Consider the following 11,939-nt stretch of genomic DNA (forward strand, 5'->3'; position numbering starts at 1 on the left):
GTTGGCATTTCCTGCCTAAGTTTGTCCACTTTGCCAATGAATTTATGATTAAAATAAATCGGCAACATCAAATGGTTTTGTTATGAATAAGCATCTGATTCGGTGAATGATGGAGTTGGATGTCTTTGTGCCCATCATTTCATTTAAATGGGTTAGGGTTAGGGCTAACCCTAACCTAATTCGGTGAATGATGGAGTTGGATGTCTTTCTGCCATCATTTCATTTAAATGCACAAAGTATTTTCCCATCATTCTCTATATCATTGATCTTGGTGTCATGATACAGTTTCTTCTTCTTTTTGTTGAGTTTAGTCACATCATTTCTAAATTTGCAGTAAGTCAGCCAGTTAGAGCCAGACTTATTAGCCACTCCTTTTGCCGCATCTCTTTCAACCATACAGTTTTCAATTCCTCATCAACCCATGGAGCCTTAACAGTTCTAACAGTCAGTTTCCTCATCAACCCATGGAGCCTTAACAGTTCTAACAGTCAGTTTCCTCATCAATCCATGGAGCCTTAACAGTTCTAACAGTCAGTTTCCTCATCAACCCATGGAGCCTTAACAGTTCTAACAGTCAGTTTCCTCATCAACCCATGGAGCCTTAACAGTTCTAACAGTCAGTTTCCTCATCAACCCATGGAGCCTTAACAGTTCTAACAGTCAGTTTCCTCATCAACCCATGGAGCCTTAACAGTTCTAACAGTCAGTTTCCTCATCAACCCATGGAGCCTTAACAGTTCTAACAGTCAGTTTCCTCATCAACCCATGGAGCCTTAACAGTTCTGACAGTCAGTTTCTTAACAGTTCTAACAGTCAGTTTCTGGTGAATCAATTATTGGAAGAAGCAATTTCATACATTTCATAAAGATGCTCCTTATTAATCAGACAAACAAATATACACTGCTCAAAAAAATAAAGGGAACACTTAAACAACACAATGTACTCCTACTCACATCACTGTATGGGTCTGCACAGTCTTTTTGCACACACACATTGTAAAGGGTACAGGTTGTAGAGTGTATAATAATATACAAGCATAAATATATACATGCTAATATACACTGCTCAAAAAATAAAGGGGAACACTTAAACAACACAATGTAACTCTTCTGTGAAATCAAACTGTCACTTAGGAAGCAACACTGATTGACAATACATTTCACATGCTGTTGTGCAAATGGAGGTGGTTATAGGCAATTAGCAAGACACCCCCCAATAAAGGAGTGGTTCTGCAGTTGGTGACCACAGACCACTTCTCCCAGTTCCTATGCTTCCTGGCTGATGTTTTGGTCACTTTTGAATGCTGGTGGTGCTTTCACTCTAGTGGTAGCATGAGAGGGAGTCTACAACCCACACAAGTGGCTCAGGTAGTGCAGGTCATCAGGATGGAACATCAATGTGAGCTGTGGCAAGAGGTTTGCTGTGTCTGTCAGCGTAGTGTCAGAGCATGGAGGCGCTACCAGGAGACAGGCAGTACATCAGGAGACATGGAGGCCGTAGGAGGAGCAGCAACCAGCAACAGGACCGCTACCTACTGCCTTTGTGCAAGGAGGAGCATAGCCAGAGCCCTGCAAAATGACCTCCAGAGCCACAAATGTGCATGTGTCTACTCAAACGGTCAGAAACAGACTCCGTGAGTGGTATGAGGGCCCGCGTCCACAGGTGGGGGGTTGTGCTAACAGCCCAACACCGTGCAGGGCGTTGGCATTTGCCAGAGAACACCAAGATTGGCAAATTAGCCTGCGTGCCCTGTGCTCTTCACAGATGAAAGCAGGTTCACACTGAGCACATGTGACAGAGTCTGGAGACGCCCTGGAGAACGTTCTGCTGCCTGCAGCATCCTCCAGCATGACCGGTTTGGCAGTGGGTCAGTCATGGTGTGAGGTGGCATTTCTTTGGGGGACGCAGCCCCTCCATGTGCTCGCCAGGAGTAGCCCTGACTGCCATTAGGTACCGAGATGAGATCCTCAGACCCCTTGTGAGACCATATGCTGGTGCGGTTGGCCCACTGGGTTCCTCCTAATAAGACAATGCTAGACCTCATGTGGCTGGAGTGTGTCAGCAGTTCCTACAAGAGAGGAAGGCATTGATGCTATGGACTGGCCCGTTCCCCAGACCTGAATCCAATTGAGCACATCTGGGACATCATGTCTTGCTCCATCCACCAATGCCACGTTGCACACAGACTGTCCAGGAGTTGTCGGATGCTTTAGTCCAGGTCTGGGAGGAGATCCCTCAGGAGACATCGCCACCTCATCAGGCATGCCCAGGCGTTGTAGGGAGGACATACAGGCACGTGGAGGCCACACACACTACTGGAGCCTCATTTTGACTTGTTTTTGGACATTACATCAGAGTTGGATCAGCCTGTAGTGTGGTTTTCCAACTTTAATTTTGAGTGTGACTCCAAATCCAGACCTCCATGGGTTGATAAATTTGATTTCCATTGATAATTTTTGTGTGATTTTGTTGTCAGCACATTCAACTATGTAAAGAAAAAGTATTTAATAAGAATATTTCATTCATTCAGATCTAGGGCGTATTGTTTTAGTGTTCCCTTTATCTTTGGAGCAGTGTATTTTAACATCATCCACATAAGAGTCACAGCAAAATCTTTCGTATGATCTCTGATATGTATACTATTTAGGCCCAGCATTTGGAACTTTTTGCTTTCCTGAATATAGCCACTATATTATGATCACTGCATCCAATGGGTATGGATAAAGCTTAAGAAAAGTTTTACAGTATTAGTAAAAATGTCATAAATAAATGTGGATGATCTTGTTCCTGTATGTCACGGTTGTCGTCCTAAGTTCTCTCGTCACCCGCTCCTCCGCTCTCTCCCACTGGCTTCCAGTTGAAGCTCGCATCCGCTAAAGACCATGGTGCTTGCCTACGGGCTGTGAGGGAACGGCACCTCAGTACCTCCAGGCTCTGATCAGGCCCTACACCCAAACAAAGGGCACTCGTTCATCCACCTCTGGCCTGCTCGCCTCCCTACCACTGAGGAAGTACAGTTCCGCTCAGCCCAGTCAAAACTGTTCGCTGCTCTGGCCCCCCAATGGTGGAACAAACTCCCTCACGACGCCAGGACAGCGGAGTCAATCACCACCTTCCGGAGACACCTGAAACCCCACCTCTTTAAGGAATACCTAGGATAGGATAAAGTAATCCTTCTCACCCCCCCCCCGCCCCTTAAAAGACTTAGATGCACTATTGTAAAGTGGCTGTACCACTGGATGTCATAAGGTGAAAGCACCAATTTGTAAGTCGCTCTGGATAAGAGCGTCTGCTAAATGACTTAAATGTAATGTAAATGTCTGTTTAAACTACTAGCACACAGCTCAGACAACCATGCATACTCCATAAGACATGCCACCAGGGGTCTGTTTAAACTACTAACACACAGCTCAGACAACCATGCATACTCCATAAGACATGCCACCAGGGGTCTGTTTAAACTACTAGCACACAGCTCAGACAACCATGCATACTCCATAAGACATGCCACCAGAGGTCTGTTTAAACTACTAGCACACAGCTCAGACACCCATGCATACTCCATAAGACATGCCACCAGGGGTCTGTTTAAACTACTAGCACACAGCTCAGACAACCATACATACCCCACAAGACATGTCACCAGAGGTCTGTTTAAACTACTAGCACACAGCTCAGACACCCATGCATACTCCATAAGACATGCCACCAGAGGTCTCTTCACAGTCCCCAAGTCCAGAACAGACTATGGGAGGTGCACAGTACTACATAGAGCCATGACTACATGGAACTCTATTCCACAGTACTACATAGAGCCATGACTACATGGAACTCTATTCCACAGTACTACATAGAGCCATGACTACATGGAACTCTATTCCACAGTACTACATAGAGCCATGACTACATGGAACTCTATTCCACAGTACTACATAGAGCCATGACTACATGGAACTCTATTCCACAGTACTACATAGAGACATGACTACATCATGGAACTCTATTCCACAGTACTACATAGAGCCATGACTACATGGAACTCTATTCCACAGTACTACAGAGCCATGGAACTCTATCTCATGGTACTACATAGAGCCATGACTACATGAACTCTGTTCCACAGTACTACATAGAGCCATGACTACATGGAACTCTATTCCACAGTACTACATAGAGCCATGACTACGTGGAACTCTATTCCAGTACTACATAGAGCCATGACTACATGGAACTCTATTCCACAGTACTACATAGAGCCATGACTACATGGAACTCTATTCCACAGTACTACATAGAGCCATGACTACATGGAACTCTATTCCACAGTACTACATAGAGCCATGACTACATGGAACTCTATTCCACAGTACTACATAGAGCCATGACTACATGGAACTCTATTCCACAGTACTACATAGAGACATGACTACATGGAACTCTATTCCACAGTACTACATAGAGCCATGACTACATGGAACTCTATTCACAGTACTACATAGAGCCATGACTATATGGAACTCTATTCCACAGTACTACATAGAGCCATGACTACATGGAACTCTATTCCACAGTACTACATAGAGCCATGACTACATGGAACTCTATTCCACAAACACATATGAGCCATGACTATATGGAACTCTATTCCACAGTACTACAGAGACATGACTACATGGAACTCTATTCCACAGTACTACATAGAGCCATGACTACATGGAACTCTATTCACATCAGATAACTGATGCAGCAGTAGAATCAGATTAAAAAAACAGATACAAATAAATGTCTCTGTGAATAGACACACACACACACACACACACACACACACACAAAACATGCACACACACACAAAACATGCACACACACACAAACACACACACAGGCTAACTGCGCACTCTACACATGATAAGACACGCACTCTACACAGGCTAACACACGCACTCTACACAGGCTAACACACGCACTCTACACAGGCTAACACACGCACTCTACACAGGCTAACGCACGCACTCTACACAGGCTAACACACGCACTCTACACAGGCTAACACACGCACTCTACACAGGCTAACGCACGCACTCTACACAGGCTAACACACGCACTCTACACAGGCTAACGCACGCACTCTACACAGGCTAAGACACGCACTCTACACATGTTCACTGTAATATTGTTGTATAGTGGTTTTATACATGTTGTATTGTAGATATGTAGTGGTGTAATAATGTTATATAATGTACTGTTTTATCTTTAGTTTTAATGTAAGTGCCTTAATGTGTTTGGACCCCAGGAAGAGTAGCTGCTGCCTTGGCATTAGCTAATGGGGATCCATAATAAACCCCAGGAAGAGTAGCTGCTGCCTTGGCATTAGCTAATGGGGATCCATAATAAACCCCAGGAAGAGTAGCTGAGCTAATGGGGATCCATAATAAACCCCAGGAAGAGTAGCTGCTGCATTGACAGGAACTAATGGGGATCCATAATAAACCCCAGGAAGAGTAGCTGCTGCCTTGGCAGGAACTAATGGGGATCCATAATAAACCCCAGGAAGAGTAGCTGCTGCCTTGGCAGGAACTAATGGGGATCCATAATAAACCCCAGGAAGAGTAGCTGCTGCCTTGGCAGGAACTAATGGGGATCCATAATAAACCCCAGGAAGAGTAGCTGCTGCCTTGGCAGGAACTATTGGGGATCCATAATAAACCCCAGGAAGAGTAGCTGCTGCCTTGGCAGGAACTAATGGGGATCCATAATAAACCCCAGGAAGAGTAGCAGCTGCCTTGGCAGGAACTAATGGGGATCCATAATAAACCCCAGGAAGAGTAGCTGCTGCCTTGACAGGAACTAATGGGGATCCATAATAAACCCCAGGAAGAGTAGCTGCTGCCTTGGCAGGAACTAATGGGGATCCATAATAAACCCCAGGAAGAGTAGCTGAGCTAATGGGGATCCATAATAAACCCCAGGAAGAGTAGCTGCTGCCTTGGCAGGAACTAATGGGGATCCATAATAAACCCCAGGAAGAGTAGCTGCTGCCTTGGCAGGAACTAATGGGGATCCATAATAAACCCCAGGAAGAGTAGCTGCTGCCTTGGCAGGAACTATTGGGGATCCATAATAAACCCCAGGAAGAGTAGCTGCTGCCTTAGCAGGAACTAATGGGGATCCATAATAAACCCCAGGAAGAGTAGCTGCTGCCTTGACAAGAACTAATGGGGATCCATAATAAACCCCAGGAAGAGTAGCTGCTGCCTTGGCAGGAACTAATGGGGATCCATAATAAACCCCAGGAAGAGTAGCTGCTGCCTTGGCAACAGCTAATGGCGAACCCTATTAATTACAAATACAATGTTGTTTTGCCATGATTGTCCCACTAGATAATCTGATTCACATGCAGAACTGATGTCCTCTCTCAATGATTTACAGATTGCTGTCATTGTTATCATAGACTCACATGCAGAACTGATGTCCTCTCTCAGTGATTTACAGATGGCTGTCATCTTGCCGTTCTCCTGTTTAACTCAACTCATTGAGCTGATGTCCTCTCTCAGTGATTTACAGATTGCTGTCATCTTGCCGTTCTCCTGTTTAACTCAACTCATTGAGCTGATGTCCTCTCTCAGTGATTTACAGATGGCTGTCATCTTGCCGTTCTCCTGTTTAACTGTGTCAACTCATTGAGCTGATGTCCTCTCTCAGTGATTTACAGATGGCTGTCATCTTACCGTTCTCCTGTTTAACTGTTTCAACTCATTGAGCTGATGTCCTCTCTCAGTGATTTACAGATGGCTGTCATCTTGTCGTTCTCCTGTTTAACTGTTTCAACTCATTGAGCTGATGTCCTCTCTCAGTGATTTACAGATGGCCATCTTGCTTCTCCTGTTTAACTGTGTCAACTCATTGAGCTGAGATCTCATTGATTTACAGATGGCTGTCATCTTGCCGTTCTCCTGTTTAACAGATGTGTCATCAACTCATTGAGCTGATGTCCTCTCTCAGTGATTTACAGATGGCTGTCATCTTGCCCGTTCTCCTGTTTAACTGTTTCAACTCATTGAGCTGATGTCCTCTCTCAGTGATTTACAGATGGCTGTCATCTTGCCGTTCTCCTGTTTAACTGTTTCAACTCATTGAGCTGATGTCCTCTCTCAGTGATTTACAGATGGCTGTCATCTTGCCGTTCTCTGTTTAACTGTTTCAACTCATTGAGCTGATGTCCTCTCTCAGTGATTTACAGATGGCTGTCATCTTGCTGTTCTCCTGTTTAACTGTTTCAACTCATTGAGCTGATGTGTCCTCTCTCAGTGATTTACAGATGGCTGTCATCTTGCCGTTCTTCCTGTTTAACTCAACTCATTGAGCTGATGTCCTCTCTCCAGTGATTTACAGATGGCTGTCATCTTGCTTCTCCTGTTTAACTCAACTCATTGAGCTGATGTCCTCTCTCAACTGGCTGTCATCTTGCCGTTCTCCTGTTTAACTCAACTCATTGAGCTGATGTCCTCTCTCAGTGATTTACAGATGGCTGTCATCTTGCCGTTCTCCTGTTTAACTCAACTCATTGAGCTGATGTCCTCTCTCAGTGACTTACAGATGGCTGTCATCTTGCCGTTCTCCTGTTTAACTGTTTCAACTCATTGAACTGATGTCCTCTCTCATTGATTTACAGATGGCTGTCATCTCTTGCCGTTCTCTGTTTAACTCAACTCATTGAGCTGATGTCCTCTCTCAGTGACTTTACAGATGGCTGTCATCTTGCCGTTCTCCTGTTTAACTGTTTCAACTCATTGAGCTGATGTCCTCTCTCAGTGACTTACAGATGGCTGTCATCTTGCCGTTCTCCTGTTTAACTGTTTCAACTCATTGAGCTGATGTCCTCTCTCAGTGATTTACAGATGGCTGTCATCTTGCCGTTCTCTGTTTAACTGTTTCAACTCATTGAGCTGATGTCCTCTCTCAGTGATTTACAGATGGCTGTCATCTTGCAGTTCTCTGTTTAACTCAACTCATTGAGCTGATGTCCTCTCAGTGATTTACAGATGGCTGTCATCTTGCCGTTCTCCTGTTTAACTCAACTCATTGAGCTGATGTCCTCTCTCAGTGATTTACAGATTGCTGTCATCTTGCCGTTTTCCTGTTTAACTCAACTCATTGGAAATTGATGTCCTCTCTCAGTGATTACAGATGGCTGTCATCTTGCCGTTCTCCTGTTTAACTCAACTCATTGAGCTGATGTCCTCTCAGTGATTTACAGATGGCTGTCATCTTGCACGTTCTCCTGTTTAACTGTTTCAACTCATTGAGCTGATGTCCTCTCTCAGTGACTTACAGATGGCTGTCATCCCCGTTTCTCCTGTTTAACTCAACTCATTGAGCTGATGTCCCCTCTCAGTGATTTAAGATGGCTGTCATCTTGCCGTTCTCCTGTTTAACTGTTTCAACTCATTGAGCTGATGTCCTCTCTCAGATTTACAGATGGCTGTCATCTTGCTGTTCCTGTTTAACTCAACTCATTGAGCTGATGTCCTCTCTCAGTGATTTTACATAGATGGCTGTCATCTTACTGTTCTCCTGTTTGGGTAACTCAACCCATTGAGCTGATGTCCCTCTCAGTGATTTACAGATGGCTGTCATCTTGCCGTTCTCTATTTAACTCAACTCATTGAGCTGATGTCCCCTCTCTCAGTGATTTACAGATGGCTGTCATCTTGCCGTTCTCCTGTTTAACCCAACTCTCATTGAGCTGATGTCCTCCTCTCAGTGATTTACAGCAGATGGCTGTCATCTTGCCAAGCCTCCTGTTTAACTGTTTCCAACTCATTGAGCTGATGTCCTCTTTCTCAGTGATTTACAGATGGCTGTCATCTTGCCGTTCTCTCCTGTTTAACTCAACTCATTGAGCTGATGTCCTCTCTCAGTGATTTTGATTGCTGTCATCTTGCTTCGGTCTCTGTTTAACTCAACTCATTGAGCTGATGTCCTCTCAGTGATTTACAGATGGCTGTCATCTTGCCGTTCTCCTGTTTAACTGTTTCAACTCATTGAGCTGATGTCCTCTCTCAGTGATTTACAGATGGCTGTCATCTTGCCGTTCTCCTTGTTTAACTGTGTCAACTCATTGAGCTGATGTCCTCTCTGGTGTGATTTACAGATGGCTGTCATCTTGCGTTCTCCTGTTTAACTCAACTCATTGAGCTGATGTCCCCTCTCAGTGATTTACAGATGGCTGTCATCTTGCCGTTCTCCTGTTTAACTGTTTCAACTCATTGAGCTGATGTCCTCTCTCAGTGATTTACAGATGGCTGTCATCTTGCCGTTCTCCTGTTTAACTCAACTCATTGAGCTGATGTCCCCTCTCAGTGATTTACAGATGGCTGTCATCTTGCCGTTCTCCTGTTTAACTCAACTCATTGAGCTGATGTCCTCTCTCAGTGACTTACAGATGGCTGTCATCTTGCCGTTCTCCTGTTTAACTGTTTCAACTCATTGAGCTGATGTCCTCTCAGTGATTTTACAGATGGCTGTCATCTTGCCGTTCTCCTGTTTAACTCAACTCATTGAGCTGATGTCCCCTCTCCAGTGATTTACAGATGGCTGTCATCTTGCTGTTCTCTGTTTAACTCAACTCATTGAGCTGATGTCCTCTCAGTGATTTACAGATGGCTGTCATCTTTTGTCGTTCTCTGTTTAACTCAACTCATTGAGCTGATGTCCCCTCAGTGATTTACAGATTGCTGTCATCTTACCGTTCTCTGTTTAACTCAACTCATTGAGCTGATGTCCTCTCTCAGTGATTTACAGATGGCTGTCATCTTGCCGTTCTCCTGTTTAACTCAACTCATTGAGCTGATGTCCTCTCTCAGTGATTTACAGATGGCTGTGTCATCTGTTGCGTTCTCCTGTTTAACTCAACTCATACTTGAGCTGATGTCCTCTCTCAGTGATTTACAGATGGCTGTCATCTTACTGTTCTCCTGTTTAACTCAACTCATTGAGGCTGATGTCCTCTCAGTGATTTGATGGTAATATCTTCACTGTTCTCCACAACTCCGTTAACTCATTGAGCTGATGTCCTCTCTCAGTGATTTATAGGTATGCTGTCATCTTGCCGTTCTCCTCCTGATTAACTGTTTCCATTTGTTGTTGCTGGATGTCCCCTCTCATTGATTTAAGATATTGCTGTCAAAAATGCCTTCTCCATTTTAACTGTTTCAACTCATTGAGCTGATGTCCTCTCTCCAGTGACTTACAGATGGCTGTCATCTTGCCGTTCTCCTGTTTAACTGTTTCAACTCATTGAGCTGATGTCCTCTCTCAGTGATTTACAGATGGCTGTCATCTTACCGTTCTCCTGTTTAACTCAACTCATTGAGCTGATGTCCTCTCAGTGATTTACAGATGGCTGTCATCTTGCTGTCTCCTGTTTAACTGTTTCAACTCATTGAGCTGATGTCCTCTCTCAGTGATTTACAGATGGCTGTCATCTTACGTTCTCCTGTTTAACTCAACTCATTGAGCTGATGTCCTCTCAGTGATTTACAGATGGCTGTCATCTTGCCGTTCTCCTGTTTAACTGTTTCAACTCATTGAGCTGATGTCCTCTCAGTGATTTACAGATTGGCTGTCATCTTGCCGTTCTCCTGATTAACTGTTTCAACTCATTGAGCTGATGTCCTCTCTCAGTGATTTACAGATGGCTGTCATCTTGCCGTTCTCCTGTTTAACTGTTTCAACTCATTGAGCTGATGTCCTCTCTCAGTGACTTACAGATGGCTGTCATCTTGCCGTTCTCCTGTTTAACTGTTTCAACTCATTGAGCTGATGTCCTCTCTCAGTGATTTACAGATGGCTGTCATCTTGCCGTTCTCCTGTTTAACTCAACTCATTGAGCTGATGTCCTCTCTCAGTGATTTACAGATGGCTGTCATCTTGCTGTTCTCCTGTTTAACTGTTTCAACTCATTGAGCTGATGTCCTCTCTCAGTGATTTACAGATGGCTGTCATCTTGCCGTTCTCCTGTTTAACTCAACTCATTGAGCTGCTGTCCTCTCTCAGTGATTTACAGATGGCTGTCATCTTGCCGTTCTCCCGTTTAACTGTTTCAACTCATTGAGCTGACCCTGGGAGAACTGCAAACTGTTCGTCTTTTATTAGTTGAATCCACCAGTATTTGGACACTTAAGGTTATTTTCTTATTGTTGTAACAACTGCTTGTGTAACTTTTTTTGTTCATTTAAAAGATCCTTCACCTGTGATAGAGAGACACCACAGCCGTCAATGGTACTCCTGCCGGCTTTGGTCTTTGTCATGGTAACAACGTAGGATACGCTGTTACCCCTCTCAGTTCCAGACAGGACAGGTTATACTGTCACTCCTCTCAGTTCCAGACAGGACAGGTTATACTGTTACTCCTCTCAGTTCCAGACAGGACAGGTTATACTGTTTCTCCTCTCAGTTCCAGACAGGACAGGTTATACTGTTACCCCTCTCAGTTCCAGACAGGACAGGTTATACTGTTACTCCTCTCAGTTCCAGACAGGACAGGTTATACTGTTATTCCTCTCAGTTCCAGACAGGTTATACTGTTACTCCTCTCAGTTCCAGACAGGACAGGTTATACTGTTACTCCTCTCAGTTCCAGACAGGACAGGTTATACTGTTACTCCTCTCAGTTCCAGACAGGACAGGTTATACTGTTACTCCTCTCAGTTCCAGACACAGGACAGGTACAGGAAAGATTGGAAAACAATAACAAAACAGCAGGTCTTGACAGCCAAAAGCCCGGGACAATCCGTGGTCCCAGCCACAATGGCTAACAGTGTTGCGGGCATCGATCAAGCAGTCAAGAAAACCCCGCTAGCTTGATAGGCAGCTGGCTAGCAACTGGGCACTTAACAGCTCAGACCTGGCCTTGGTCGGCAAGATCACTGGACAGATAG

Source organism: Oncorhynchus nerka, linkage group LG26 (assembly GCF_034236695.1).
Source record: "Oncorhynchus nerka isolate Pitt River linkage group LG26, Oner_Uvic_2.0, whole genome shotgun sequence".
Taxonomy (NCBI): domain Eukaryota; kingdom Metazoa; phylum Chordata; class Actinopteri; order Salmoniformes; family Salmonidae; genus Oncorhynchus; species Oncorhynchus nerka.